This window comes from Coregonus clupeaformis, chromosome 9 (genome assembly GCF_020615455.1).
Source record: "Coregonus clupeaformis isolate EN_2021a chromosome 9, ASM2061545v1, whole genome shotgun sequence".
NCBI lineage: Eukaryota > Metazoa > Chordata > Actinopteri > Salmoniformes > Salmonidae > Coregonus > Coregonus clupeaformis.
Genome location: NC_059200.1, coordinates 48,922,283 through 48,935,680, shown reverse-complemented (window position 1 = coordinate 48,935,680; position 13,398 = coordinate 48,922,283). Strand labels below are relative to the sequence as shown.

Sequence of the window (13,398 nt, the reverse complement as noted above, 5' to 3'; positions counted from 1 at the left end):
GTACATGGCCCCGTCCATCGTCCCTTTGATGTGGTGAAGTTGTCCTGTCCTCTTAGCAGAAAAACACCCCCAAAGCATAATGTTTCCACCTCCATGATTGACGGTGGGGATGGTGTTCCTGGGGTCATAGGCAGCATTCCTCCTCCTCCAAACACGGCGAGTTGAGTTGATGCCAAAGAGCTCGATTTTGGTCTCATCTGACCACAACACTTTCACCCAGTTCTCCTCTGAATCATTCAGATGTTCATTGGCAAATTTCAGACGGGCCTGTATATGTGCTTTCTTGAGCAGGTGGACCTTGCGGGCGCTGCAGGAGTGTTACCAATTGTTTTCTTGGTGACTATGGTCCCAGCTGCCTTGAGATCATTGACAAGATCCTCCTGTGTAGTTCTGGGCTGATTCCTCACCGTTCTTTCTACATTTTTTTACATTTTAGTCATTTTAGCAGATGCTCTTATCCAGAGCGACTTACAGTTAGTGAGTGCATACATAATTTTTTTATTTTTCATACTGGCCCCCCTTGGGAATCGAACCCACAACCCTGGCGTTGCAAACGCTATGCTCTACCAACTGAGCTACATCCCTGCCGGCCATTCCCTCCCCTACCCTGGACGACGCTGGGCCAATTGTGCGCTGCCCCATGGGTCTCCCAGTCGCGGCCGGCTACGACAGAGCCTGGATTCGAACCAGGATCTCTAGTGGCACTGCTAGCAGTGCCTTAGACCACTGTGCCACTCTCATGATCATTGCAACTCCACGAGGGGAGATCTTGCATGGAGCCCCAGGCCGAGGGAGATTGACAGTTATTTTGTGTTTCTTCCATTTGCGAATCATCGCACCAACTGTTGTCACCTTCTCACCAAGCTGCTTGGCGATGGTCTTGTAGCCCATTCCAGCCTTGTGTAGGTCTACAATCTTGTCCCTGACATCCTTGGAGAGCTCTTTGGTCTTGGCCATGGTGGAGAGTTTGGAATCTGATTGATTGATTGCTTCTGTGGACAGGTGTCTTTTATACAGGTAAAAATCTGAGATTAGGAGCACTCCCTTTAAGAGTGTGCTCCTAATCTCAGCTCGTTACCTGTATAAAAGACACCTGGGAGCCAGAAATCTTTTTGATTGAGAGGGGGTCAAATACTTATTTCCCTCATTAAAATGCAAATCAATTTATAACATTTTTGACATGCTTTTTTCTGGATTTCATTGTTGTTATTCTGTCTCTCACTGTTCAAATAAACCTACCATTAAAATTATAGACTGATCATTTCTTTGTCAGTGGGAAAACGTACAGAATCAGCATGGGATCAAATACTTTTTTCCCTCACTGTATTTCCTGTCAGAACAATCAGAGCAACAACAACAGACAGACAAGCTCTATTTTTCCATCTTACTAGGCCTTGGTTAAAGATAAGTCTGTAAGTACTTTAGAGTTATTAGAAAATGCTTTTACTAATTCAAATTGTATTTCTAGAATATTTATGTTTTTTACATGTTTATTCTAGTTTTCTAAATTCCGATTATGCTAAGCTAATTGCGCTAACTTTTGCTTATTCTCTTAACATTGTGTGTTAGCATGCTAGCTAACGTTTCATGACAGAATTTAGCTTCTTTGTGTTTTCGATGTATCTAGCTATTTTAAGTGTTCAGATATCTCTTGTTACAGAGCTAAAGCATAGTTATTAAGCTATATGGACACTTAGATTGTGTGTATATGTTTTGTGGCACCTTTCCTGTGATGTAAATTGTCATCATTTCTGCATGATCATGTTCGCTAGCTAGGCTTGTTTTGTTGTTGCTAGCTCGTGATAGAAATGCTGTTCTTTATTTGTATCCATTTGTGTGAATGTATATAGTGACTTTTCTAATACATTTTCTCCTTTCTTTATCTGTTACAGTTTTACAAAACAAAATAGCTTCTACTAAAGATTCTTAAAAGGTACCAATGCCTCCTGATTCTTTATTGGAAGAGTGTAAGCTGACTGCCAAGCTTTGTAGCTTACACATTGTGAGGGCAGAACAGTAAAAAGACTGACTACACGATGGGCCCAGACACAGGAAGAGTGGATCCCTTCTTCACATCGCTATCCAGCCAGACTCTTCAGACATCATCACAGGGAGGTAACCCAAGCTCATCATACAACAACCAAAGGATCAAGGTAACACCCCAGCCTTTCCTTCAGCATCCAGATGTAGAGGGCAGCCCATACAACATGTTGGAGACCAGGTCACGGTGCTCAAGCTCAAGCTCTAGAGGCTCTAGGCAATCAAACCTGACATCAGCTAGTGCTGAAGCTGCCAGGTCACAACGCACAAGTTCATCGTGAGCTTACAAGCTAAGCTAAGCTAAGCAAGCTGCTTACCTATTGCAGATTCAGTCTTCCCAGCCTGGTGCAGGTCTACAATTTTGTTTCTAGTGTCCTTTGACAGCTCTTTGGTCTTGGCCATAGTGGAGTTTGGAGTGTGACTGTTTGATGTTGTGGACAGGTGTCTTTTATACTGATAACAAGTTCAAACAAGTGCCATTAATACAGGTAACGAGTGGAGGACAGAGGAGCCTCTTAAAGAAGAAGTTACAGGTCTGTGAGAGCCTGAAATCTTGCTTGTTTGTAGGTGACCAAATACTTATTTTCCACCATAATTTGCAAATAAATTCATAAAAAATCCTACAATGTGATTTTCTGGAAAAAAAATTCTCATTTTGTCTGTCATAGTTGACGTGTACCTATGATGAAAATTACAGGCCTCTCTCATCTTTTTAAGTGGGAGAACTTGCACAATTGGTGGCTGACTAAATACTTTTTTCCCCCACTGTACATATTTACATTTACATTTTAGTCATTTAGCAGACGCTCTTATCCAGAGCGACTTACAGGAGCAATTAGGGTTAAGTGCCTTGCTCAAGGGCACATTAACGTCATTTAGCAGACGCTCTTAGCCAGAGCGACTCACAAATTGGTGCGTTCACCCTATAGCCAGTGGGATAACCACTTTACAATTTGGGGGGTTAGAAGGAATACTTTATCCTATCCCAGGTATTCCTTAAAGAGGTGGGGTTTCAAATGTCTCCGGAAGGTGGTGAGTGACTCCGCTGTCCTGGCGTCGTGAGGGAGCTTGTTCCACCATTGGGGTGCCAGAGCAGCGAACAGTTTTGACTGGGCTGAGCGGGAGCTATGCTTCCGCAGAGGAAGGGAGCCAGCAGGCCAGAGGTGGATGAACGCAATGCCCTCGTTTGGGTGTAGGGACTGATCAGAGCCTGAAGGTACAGAGGTGCCGTTCCCCTCACTGCTCCATAGGCAAGCACCATGGTCTTGTAGCGGATGCGAGCTTCAACTGGAAGCCAGTGGAGTGTGCGGAGGAGGGGGGTGACGTGAGAGAACTTGGGAAGGTTGAACACCAGACGGGCTGCGGCATTCTGGATGAGTTGTAGGGGTTTAATGGCACAGGCAGGGAGGCCAGCCAACAGCGAGTTGCAGTAGTCCAGACGGGAGATGACAAGTGCCTGGACCAGGACCTGCGCCGCTTCCTGTGTAAGGCAGGGTCGCACTCTCCGAATGTTGTAGAGCATGAACCTGCAGGAGCGGGTCACCGCCTTGATGTTGGCGGAGAACGACAGGGTGTTGTCCAGGGTCACGCCTAGGCTCTTCGCACTCTGGGAGGAGGACACAGCGGAGTTGTCAACCGTGATGGCGAGATCATGGAACGGGCAGTCCTTCCCCGGGAGGAAGAGCAGCTCCGTCTTGCCAGGGTTCAGCTTGAGGTGGTGATCCGTCATCCATACTGATATGTCTGCCAGACATGCAGAGATGCGATTCGCCACCTGGTTATCAGAAGGGGGGAAAGGAGAAGATTAGTTGTGTATCGTCAGCGTAGCAATGATAGGAAAGGCCATGTGAGGATATGACAGAGCCAAGTGACTTGGTGTATAGGGAGAAAAGGAGAGGGCCTAGGAACCGAGCCCTGGGGGACACCAGTGGTGAGAGCACGTGGTGCGGGAGACAGCTTCCCGCCACGCCACTTGGTAGGAGCGACCGGTCAGGTAGGACGCAATCCAGGAGTGAGCCGCGCCGGAGATGCCCAGCTCGGAGAGGGTGGAGAGGAGGATCTGATGGTTCACAGTATCAAAGGCAGCAGACAGGTCTAGAAGGACAAGAGCAGAGGAGAGAGAGTTAGCTTTAGCAGTGCGGAGAGTCTCCGTGACACAGAGAAGAGCAGTCTCAGTTGAATGACCAGTCCTGAAACCTGATTGGTTTGGATCAAGAAGGTCATTCTGAGAGAGATAGCAAGAGAGTTGGCTAAAGACGGCACGCTCAATAGTTTTGGAAAGAAAAGAAAGAAGGGATACTGGTCTGTAGTTGTTGACATCAGTGGGGTCGAGTGTTGGTTTTTTGAGAAGGGGAGCAACTCTCGCTCTCTTGAAGACGGAAGGGACATGGCCAGCGGTCAAGGATGAGTTGATCAGCGAGGTGAGGTAGGGGAGAAGGTCACCGGAGATGGTCTGGAGAAGGGAGGAGGGGATGGGGTCAAGCGGGCAGGTTGTTGGGCGGCCTGCAGTCACAAGTCGCAGGATTTTATCTGGAGAGAGAGGGGAGAAAGAAGTCAAAGCATAGGGTAGGGCAGTGTGAGCAGGACCAGCAGTGTCACCAGCAGTGTCATTAGACTTAACAAACGAGGATCGGATGTCGTCAACCTTCTTTTCAAAGTGGTTGACGAAGTCATCCACAGAGAGAGAGGAGGGGGGAGGATTCAGGAGGGAGAAAAATGTGGCAAAGAGCTTCCATACATATACATATACATATATACATACACATACACATACACATATACAGTGAGGGAAAAAAGTATTTGATCCCCTGCTGATTTTGTACGTTTGCCCACTGACAAAGAAATGATCAGTCTATAATTTTAATGGTTGGTTTATTTGAACAGTGAGAGACAGAATAACAACAACAAAAATCCAGAAAAACGCATGTCAAAAATGTCAATTCATCTCCATATGGTTATTCATCTGGAATGTGTCATGTGTGCTCTGGCATTGTGAAAGGGAACAGTTCAACTTGTAGGCCTGCATATAAATGTATGAACCTGTTTCCACCAACACAACACACCTATGCCCAGGGTGAATCCATGGCCAAGCCAAAACACCACAATGTCTCTTATCGCCACGTGATTCCAAAGAGAAAATCAGTGCATGGTGACATACTGTCCTTGTTTGGATGTTTTACAGCTGAACCACAACCATAGATAACAAGACTATGCTTCTTAGAGAGCCTGGTGAGTCAGGTGACATTTGCAACAGCATGCAATATCCACTAGATGGAGATTTTGATCCAGAAGTGAGTAGGAGGGCGAGTAGTAGCCTATGGCATGAGAACATGATGAGACAATGAGCAATGATGACAATCACAACATACTGTAAGAATGGAATCAAATCAGATCCAACGCCTGCACACATTTCTTATGTCATCCTTTGGTAACTGTTTATTTTCTTTTGATATCACATTTGGAATGACTTGCCAAGTTACAAATAAAGATATCATTGCACCCTTATTGTGAAACGAAGCGATGATATCTCAACAATACATCACGATTTCTCAACAACGTCCTCCTGAGAAAGTACTTGTTAAGCATTTAGAATAAACCAGGATGGACAATTACTGAGTTATCAGATTCCTTCTATGCTCAGACTTTTGAGAGAGTGTTTCTGATATGGTTAGATGGGGAGGGACTGTGGTTGTTGTGGTGACTCCTCGGGTGGAAGGGAGGAGGAGGGGAGGGATGAAGAAGGACGGTGAGTAAAGGGAGATATAGTGACCTGTGTGTGCAGTTCTCCGTATAATCAGCTTCACATCATTAATTGCCCCGTCCCTGTACACTAACCACATTACCCCTGCACCCTCCCCTGACCATCATCTCTCTCTCTCTCTCTCTCTCTCACTCTCACTCTCTCTCTCTCTCTCTCTCTCTCTCTCTCTCTCTCTCTCTCTCTCTCTAATGGGAGGGACCTTGGTGAGTATCTTGATGAAAGCCATTCAGATGATTTTCATTCCACCTGGAGAAGCTGATGTTGCTTAAGAAAATTCCCATTGTGTCTACTGTCTATCCTCAAATGTTAGTTATAACCACCATTTATGGTTTCCCTCGTTCATGGCCCCTATATTTGGACGTGAGTCGTATGGAATAACACTTACAGGACATTTTTGTCTCTTCTTTTTTTTTCTTACAGGCTGCAGAGACCGAGAAGGCTTTCACCCAGCAATGCCTCTGCTCTGAAAACATGTGGCCTGGGAATAATTGGGTTACAACTCTAAAGAATCAAATCAGTTAGGCTCCGTAAAGGCAATGACTCCATTTAGCTGCTGTCTCTTTCTCCTGCTGCTGCTTTTGCTCCGTCCATTCAGGGCTCAGCACCACAATAAAGGCTCTGGCAGACATCCAGATGAGAAAGTGGAACATGATAGGAGTGTTAATGTACTAAGTTACTAACCCACATTCAGCAGCTACAAGTACAGTATGGCCCTCTCTTTGTCAGGGACTGTACTCCTGGAACCTTCATACCAATATCTGGCTAGCTAGAATCATACCCATTTTATATCAATTTGATGCCAGAAGAGGACTGGCGACCACTCAGAGCCTGGTTCCTCTCTAGGTTTCTGCCTTTATAGGGAGTTTTTCCTAGCCACTGTGCTTCTACATCTGCATGGCTTGCTGTTTGGGGTTTTAGGCTGGGTTTCTGTATAAGCACTTTGTGACATCTGCTGATGTAAAAAGGGCTTTAGAAAACATTTTGATTCATTGATTCATTGATGTAAAATGATTTTCATTCTTTCCATTTTACATTTAAAATGGAAACTTCTTAAAGTTCCTTGGAGAACTCTTGCCTGATAAAGAACCTTTGAGTTAAGTGTGGGGTTCTTGACGTGGCATCTACGGTTCTTCAGAATTCTAAAAGGTTCTTGAAATGTATGGAAGCCTGCATATGTGTCCCTTTCATTGCACACAGCAAATTGGCCAGTGTTAACTAGTGTTGATTTTTCGGTGTAACATTTCTAGTGTTGATTCAGTAGTTAAATTAACACTGTAAATAGTTAAATTAACACTCAGTTTTGTAAAAGAACCATAGTGTTGGTGTTAATAACCAGAGTTTAACCAAAACCACGCCCATCATTATCATATTTCCCAGTAAACTGTACTGCAGGTAGATTTTTTTTTAAATGCTTGTTTCAATGTCTATGTTTTTGAATTAATTGATTAATTAATCTTATGCTACTCAAATATAAATAACATACATTTTTCTAAACTATTACTTATTGCACCTGTTACTGAAATGGTTGTTCCAGTTTATATGTTTGCGGTATGCTCATATCTTAGTCTTCCCAACTATGGCAGTCATTCTGAATACAGGTTGCGGTTGAATAAAAATTAAAAATGTTGGATATCCCCACTTTGGCTGGATTCCAATAGGAATTACACATAAATTTGCAAGCCAGCATAATGTGATTTGCAGGCCTGAAGTGGCCTGTAAACTATGAGTTTCAGGCCTCTGTATTAGGGTAAAACTAGGCCCTCAAAAGAAGGCCTTATGAAATATGTATTGTATTGTCTTAAAGAACTACATTTTAATGACAACATATTCACTTAGGATCTCTCTTGGTGAAGGCCACAGTCTCTTTTATGTGTGATACTGGTAACTCTTACATTTACTTGAAAGGCACCCTGGAAAATATGCAAATAAGGCTTAAAAACCTACAGCAGGGCTATTCATTTCCGGTCCTGGAGGGCGGAAACATTTCTGGTTTGGGATTTTTGTATGAATCTTCAAAGAATCTATTACTGACAAGAGAATTGTACTGGATTCACCGTTTGTCTGCCTTGTCTCCTAAAGGTCTGAACCAAGGGTTTGATATCAGACCATTTGTTACATTAATATGTTGATTTGTCCTGCCATCCTGGTGTCCACCTGGTCATTTTGTATATATGTATACAGTGCATTCAGAAAGTATTCAGACACCTTGACCTTTTCCACATTTTGTTACGTTACAGCCTTATTCTAAAAGTGATAAAATTGTTTTCCCCCCCCCTCATCAATCTACACACAATACCTCATAATGACAAAGCAAAAAACTGGTTTTTAGAAATGTTTGCAAATGTATAAATAAATAATGGAAATATCACATTTACACAACTATTCAGACCCTTTACTCAGTACTTTGTTGAAGCACCTTTGGCAGCGATTACAGCCTTGAGTCTTCTTGGGTATGACGCTACAATCTTGGCACACCAGTATTTGGGGAGTTTCTCCCATTCTTCTCTGCAGATCCTCTCAAGCTCTGTCAGGTTGGATGGGGAGCATTGATGCACAGCTATTTTCAGGTCTCTCCAGAAATGTTTGATAGGGTTCAAGTCTGGGCTCTGGCCGGGCCACTCAAGGACATTCAGAGACTTGTCATTGTCTTGGCTGTATGCTTAGAGTCTTTAGGTGCCTTTTGACAAACTCTAAGCGGGCTGTCATGTGCCTTTTACTGAGGAGTGGCTTCCATCTGGCCACTCTACCATAAAGGCCTGATCCTTCTGGAAGGTTCTCCCATCTCCACAGAGAAACTCTAGAGCTCTGTCAGAGTGACCATCGGGTTCTTGGTCACCTCCCTGACCAAGGCCCTTCTCCCCCGATTGCTCAGTTTGGCCGGGTGGTTAGCTCTAGGAAGAGTCTTGGTGGTTCCAAACTTCCATTTAAGAATGTGTTCTTAAATGTGGGGACCTTCAATGCTGCAGGAATTTTTTGGTACCCTTCCCCAGACACAATCCTGTCTTGGCGCTCTATGGACAATGCCGTCGACCTCATGGCTTGGGCTTGCTCTGACATGCACTGTGAACTGTGGGACCTTATGTAGACAGGCGTGTGCCTTTCTAAATCATGTCCAATCAATTGAATTTACCACAGGTGGACTCCAATCAATCAATGGTAACAGGATGCACCTGAGCTCAATTTTGAGTCTCATAGCAAAGGGTCTGAATACTTATGTAAATAAGGTATTTCTGTTTTTTATTGTAATAAATTTGCAAACATTCTAAAAACCTGTTTTCGCTTTATCATTATGGAGTATTGTGTGTAGATTGCTGAGGATTTTTTATTTATTTAATCAATTTTAGAATAAGGCTGTAACATACCAAATGTGGAAAAAGTCAAGGGGTCTGAATACTTTCCGAAGGCACTGTATATTAGATTTTCTGTAAATACTACATGTGCCCATCTCAATGATATCAAATTATTAGAGGTTCACAAGTTGTTTTTGAAATAGGTCACTGTAATTATATCTACGGCCACCACGCGTCATGCGCGTAATGGTCATATGGGTGGGTATTCCAACAGTTTCCAACGCTATATATATATTTTTTTACTGTTGCCTAGGTTTTAACTTGTACCAATTTGTATGTACACTACATGACTGCTCGTCGAACATCTCATTCCAAAATCACGGGCATTAATATGGATTTGGTCCCCCCTTTTCTGCTATAACAGCCTCCACTGTTCTGGGAAGGCTTTCCACTAGATGTTGGAACATTGCTGTGGGGACTTGCTTCCATTCAGCCACAAGAGCATTAGTAAGGTCGTGCACTGATGTTGGGCGATTAGGCCTGGCTCAAATCGGCATTCCAATTCATCCCCAACTTCCACACCGATCTCGACAAACCATTTCTGTATGGACCTCGCTTTGTGCACGGGGGCATTGTCGTGCTGAAACAGGAAAGGGCCTTCCCCAAACGGTTGCAACAATGTTGGAAGCACAGAGTCATCTAGAATGTAATTGTATGCTGTAGCGTTAAGATTTCCCGTCACTGGAACTAAGGGGCCCATCCCGAACCATGAAAAACAGCCCCAGGCTATTATTCCTCCTCCACCAAACTTTACAGTTGGCACTATGCATTCGGGCAGGTAGCGTTCTCCTGGCATCCGCCAAATCCAGAAATGTTTATATTTTGGGATGTGAGCACTGAGTCTGTTTGACCTTACAAATAAAGCAGTGAATTGGGAGCATAAACAGTGTGCTGGCCTTCCTGTTCTTTACAAGTCTTATTTATTTCATTTATGGTTCTTCAGGGGCCCTAAAATGGTTCCCATATGGCACTGGTGTCAAACTAATTCCGCGGAGGGCTGAGTGTCTGCAGATTTTTGCTCCTCCCTTGTACTTGATTGATGAATTAAGGTCACTAATTAGGTAGGAACTCCCCACACTTGGTTGTCAAGGGCTTAATTGAAAGGAAAAAACAAAAACCTGTAGACACTAGGCCCTCAATGGAATGAGTTTGACACCCCTGCCCTATGGCATCGTTCTCAAGAACCTTGTTTGGTTCCAACTTGCAACTTTATTTTAAAATATATTTGGTGTGACGTTGCAACGTTCCCATGTGTGTAGAACATTAATGTCTTATATTCTGAGAACATGGCAACCATGTTCTGTGTATATTTGATGTGACGTTGATGGAATATTCTCTTAACCCTCAGTAAACTGGACACATACAGTATGTTCTTGCAATGTCTCATGAAACATGTCTAGAACAATAACATCTTATATTCTGAGAACATGGCAATCATGTATTGTGTATGTTTGCTGCGAAGTTGATTAAATATTTTCCTAACCTTCAGAAAGCTGGACAAATAAATGTTCTTGCAACGTCCCATGAAATGTGTCTAGAACATTAATATTGTATATTCTGAGAACATGGTAACCACATTCTGGGTATGTTCCGTTTGACGTTAAGGGAATGTTCTCCTAAACGCCAAAACATGCTAAATAAGTTATCTGGAGATTTTTGCTAACATACATAGAATGTTCCCGCAACTAACGGAAAACTGGACACTCAAACATCTGGGGAACATTACTGGTAACATTACAAAAACGTTATCTCTCCCTAGAATAGTTTGCTGGGATTATGTAGGAATAGGGTTTCATTTGGGACCAGTGGCGGCTCCTGAAAAAATTCTCAGGGGGGGCAATTTTTCTGATGATTTAGGTGACCTACACACATTTTAAAAAAGATATGTCCAGCAACAACATGAAGACAGGGGCAGCATATAAGTCAATACCAGAAGCATTTATTGACTGATCTCAAAAGTGTTGGCTTACCAGGGTTGGTGGAGCCCTCAGTTTCATCTTTGCCTCGCAAAGCTAACTCAAACACTCCGCAAAACTTCACACACTGGATTAGCCGGCTGAGGATGTGGCGGTTCTTGCTAATGTCGTAGTAAATATATTTGTTATAGTGAATATGGAATATGATATGTTGAGTAAAATGTTGTGCTAAGATCTATTTAGGTCAGGAGCTGGTTATAAGTTCTGTTCCTATCCAATAACAATGGACAAAAGGGTCCTATCTTGTCAGCCTTGTCAGTTTCAGTTCTCCAGTAAACTTGTGATTATCAACACTAACCTCATCGTTGTGGCGGCGGACAGCTAGCCTGTATCCCTCATCCAGTTGAGTGGGAATGTTCACTCTCCCCAAAGCAGACAATCTCAAACAGCTATCCATGTGGGTCTTTGACAGCTCATGTTTCTTAATCTTTCCTGAAAGATGGTGCATGTCCGTTACACACCAGTCGCTGTCCAAGCGGTGCTGTCTGCCGTGCCGCCTTCAGGGTGAAAGAGTAAGCAGGGGGTAGCAGAAGACTGCATTAGCTACATCGCAGCCTGCTAGCCAGGTTTTTCGTTCGTACCAATTTTTGGAAAATCCTCGGGTGTAGGACTTCCCCCTTTAGTAGAAACCTGTTGAATTATTAAATTTGGTCTGGGAGGTCCTAATTGTTTCGTTGCCAATTTATCTTCATTTGTTCGCCGACAAAAGGAACTTCTTTCAAAGACACAATCGAGTTGCACTGAAGCCTAGCCATTTTGATAGAAGTAGTGAATTGATTGACGCTGCTACCCGCTCTTTTCTTAGTTACGTTCATGGTTATATGTTACGTATGACGAAAGCGCGTAAGTGCAAGCCCTCAGAAACCCATAGAGATTGTATTGAAAGCTCTGATATTTGAAAAAAATAGATTTTACATGGGAGTCTATGACAGACTTCTGGGCGATTTTCAACCTGACTGAAATCGCCCCAAAAAAGGGGGGCCATTTGAAGCACCGACTTTAGCCTGATTGGACATTTAGTGGCACTGTGGCAGATCAGACGTCTAGATTACAACACTGATAACTACTGTTGCCGTGATATAATTGATTAGAAAAAAAATCCCTTCCTTTTCCCGTTTGGCAGTGCGTCGCCCATATCGCCCTATTGAACACACCGCCCCTGTTTGGGACACAGCCTAAGACCTTGTAGGAAAGGCCTCCGACTGAATCAACGTTCAAATTACATTTACATTGAAGTTATTTAGCAGACGCTCTTATCCAGAGCGACTTACAAATTGGTCTTGTGTCACCATGGATACAGGGCAATAGCCAGTTGGCAAAGAGCAGGAGCAACGGGAGATGCCTCTCTCCTCTGAAACCATGGAGCTGACTGTAAAGCATGTAGTGCCCACATTGGAAGGCTTCTTCTCCGACATCAGCCTCAAAGGTCTGCGGCTGTGTCAGTGTTCATGATGAAAACACCACAGTAACTTTAAACCGTTCATTAGAGCACAACGTTCAGATGACCATTCAGGCATTAGACATTGATGGACTCCTTTTTGGACCACGGATGGTTATGTTGAGTCAGGGAACTTTGGTTGAAGTGGGCATGGAAGGGGGGTAGATAGGGGGTGGATGTTGGTTATACACATGCTTTACAAGAAACATGCACACACACGTGCACACACACACAGTTTTACTATCCTTGTTGGGACCAAACAATTGATTCCCATTCAAAATCCTATTTCCCCTAACCCTTCACCTAACCCTAACCTTAACCCTAACCCTAACCCTACCCTTAACCCCAAAACCTAACCCTATCCTAATCCTAACACTAAACCTATCCCGTAACCCTAATTCTAAACCAAAACCGAACCCCTAAGCCTAAAATAGCCTTTTTCCTTGTGGGGACTGGCGAAATGTCCCCACTTGTCCGAATTTTCCTTGTTTTACTATCCTTGTGAGGACTTCTGGTCTCCACAAGGATAGTAAAACCAAACACACACACACACACATCATGACTGTGTTGGTGTGTGTGGACCATGATAGATCCTTAGTGATGTGGACACAGAGGAACTTGAATCCTTCAACCCGTTCCACTACAGCCCAGTCAATGTGAATGGGGACGTGCTCGGCCCTCCATTTCCTGTAGTCCACGATCAGCTCCTTTGTCTTGCTGATGTTAAGGGAGAGTTTGTTGTCCTGGCACCACAGTGCCACGTCTCTGACCTCCTCCCTATAGGCTGTCTCATCATCGTTGGTGATCAGGCCTACCACCATTGTGTCCACAGCA

General features: G+C 43.8%; 1 pseudogene; it reads right to left on the bottom strand.

Moving 5' to 3' along the window:
- The window catches only part of LOC121574242, a 37,029-nt pseudogene that overhangs the window by 16,102 nt on the left and 7,529 nt on the right, over window positions 1–13,398 (bottom strand).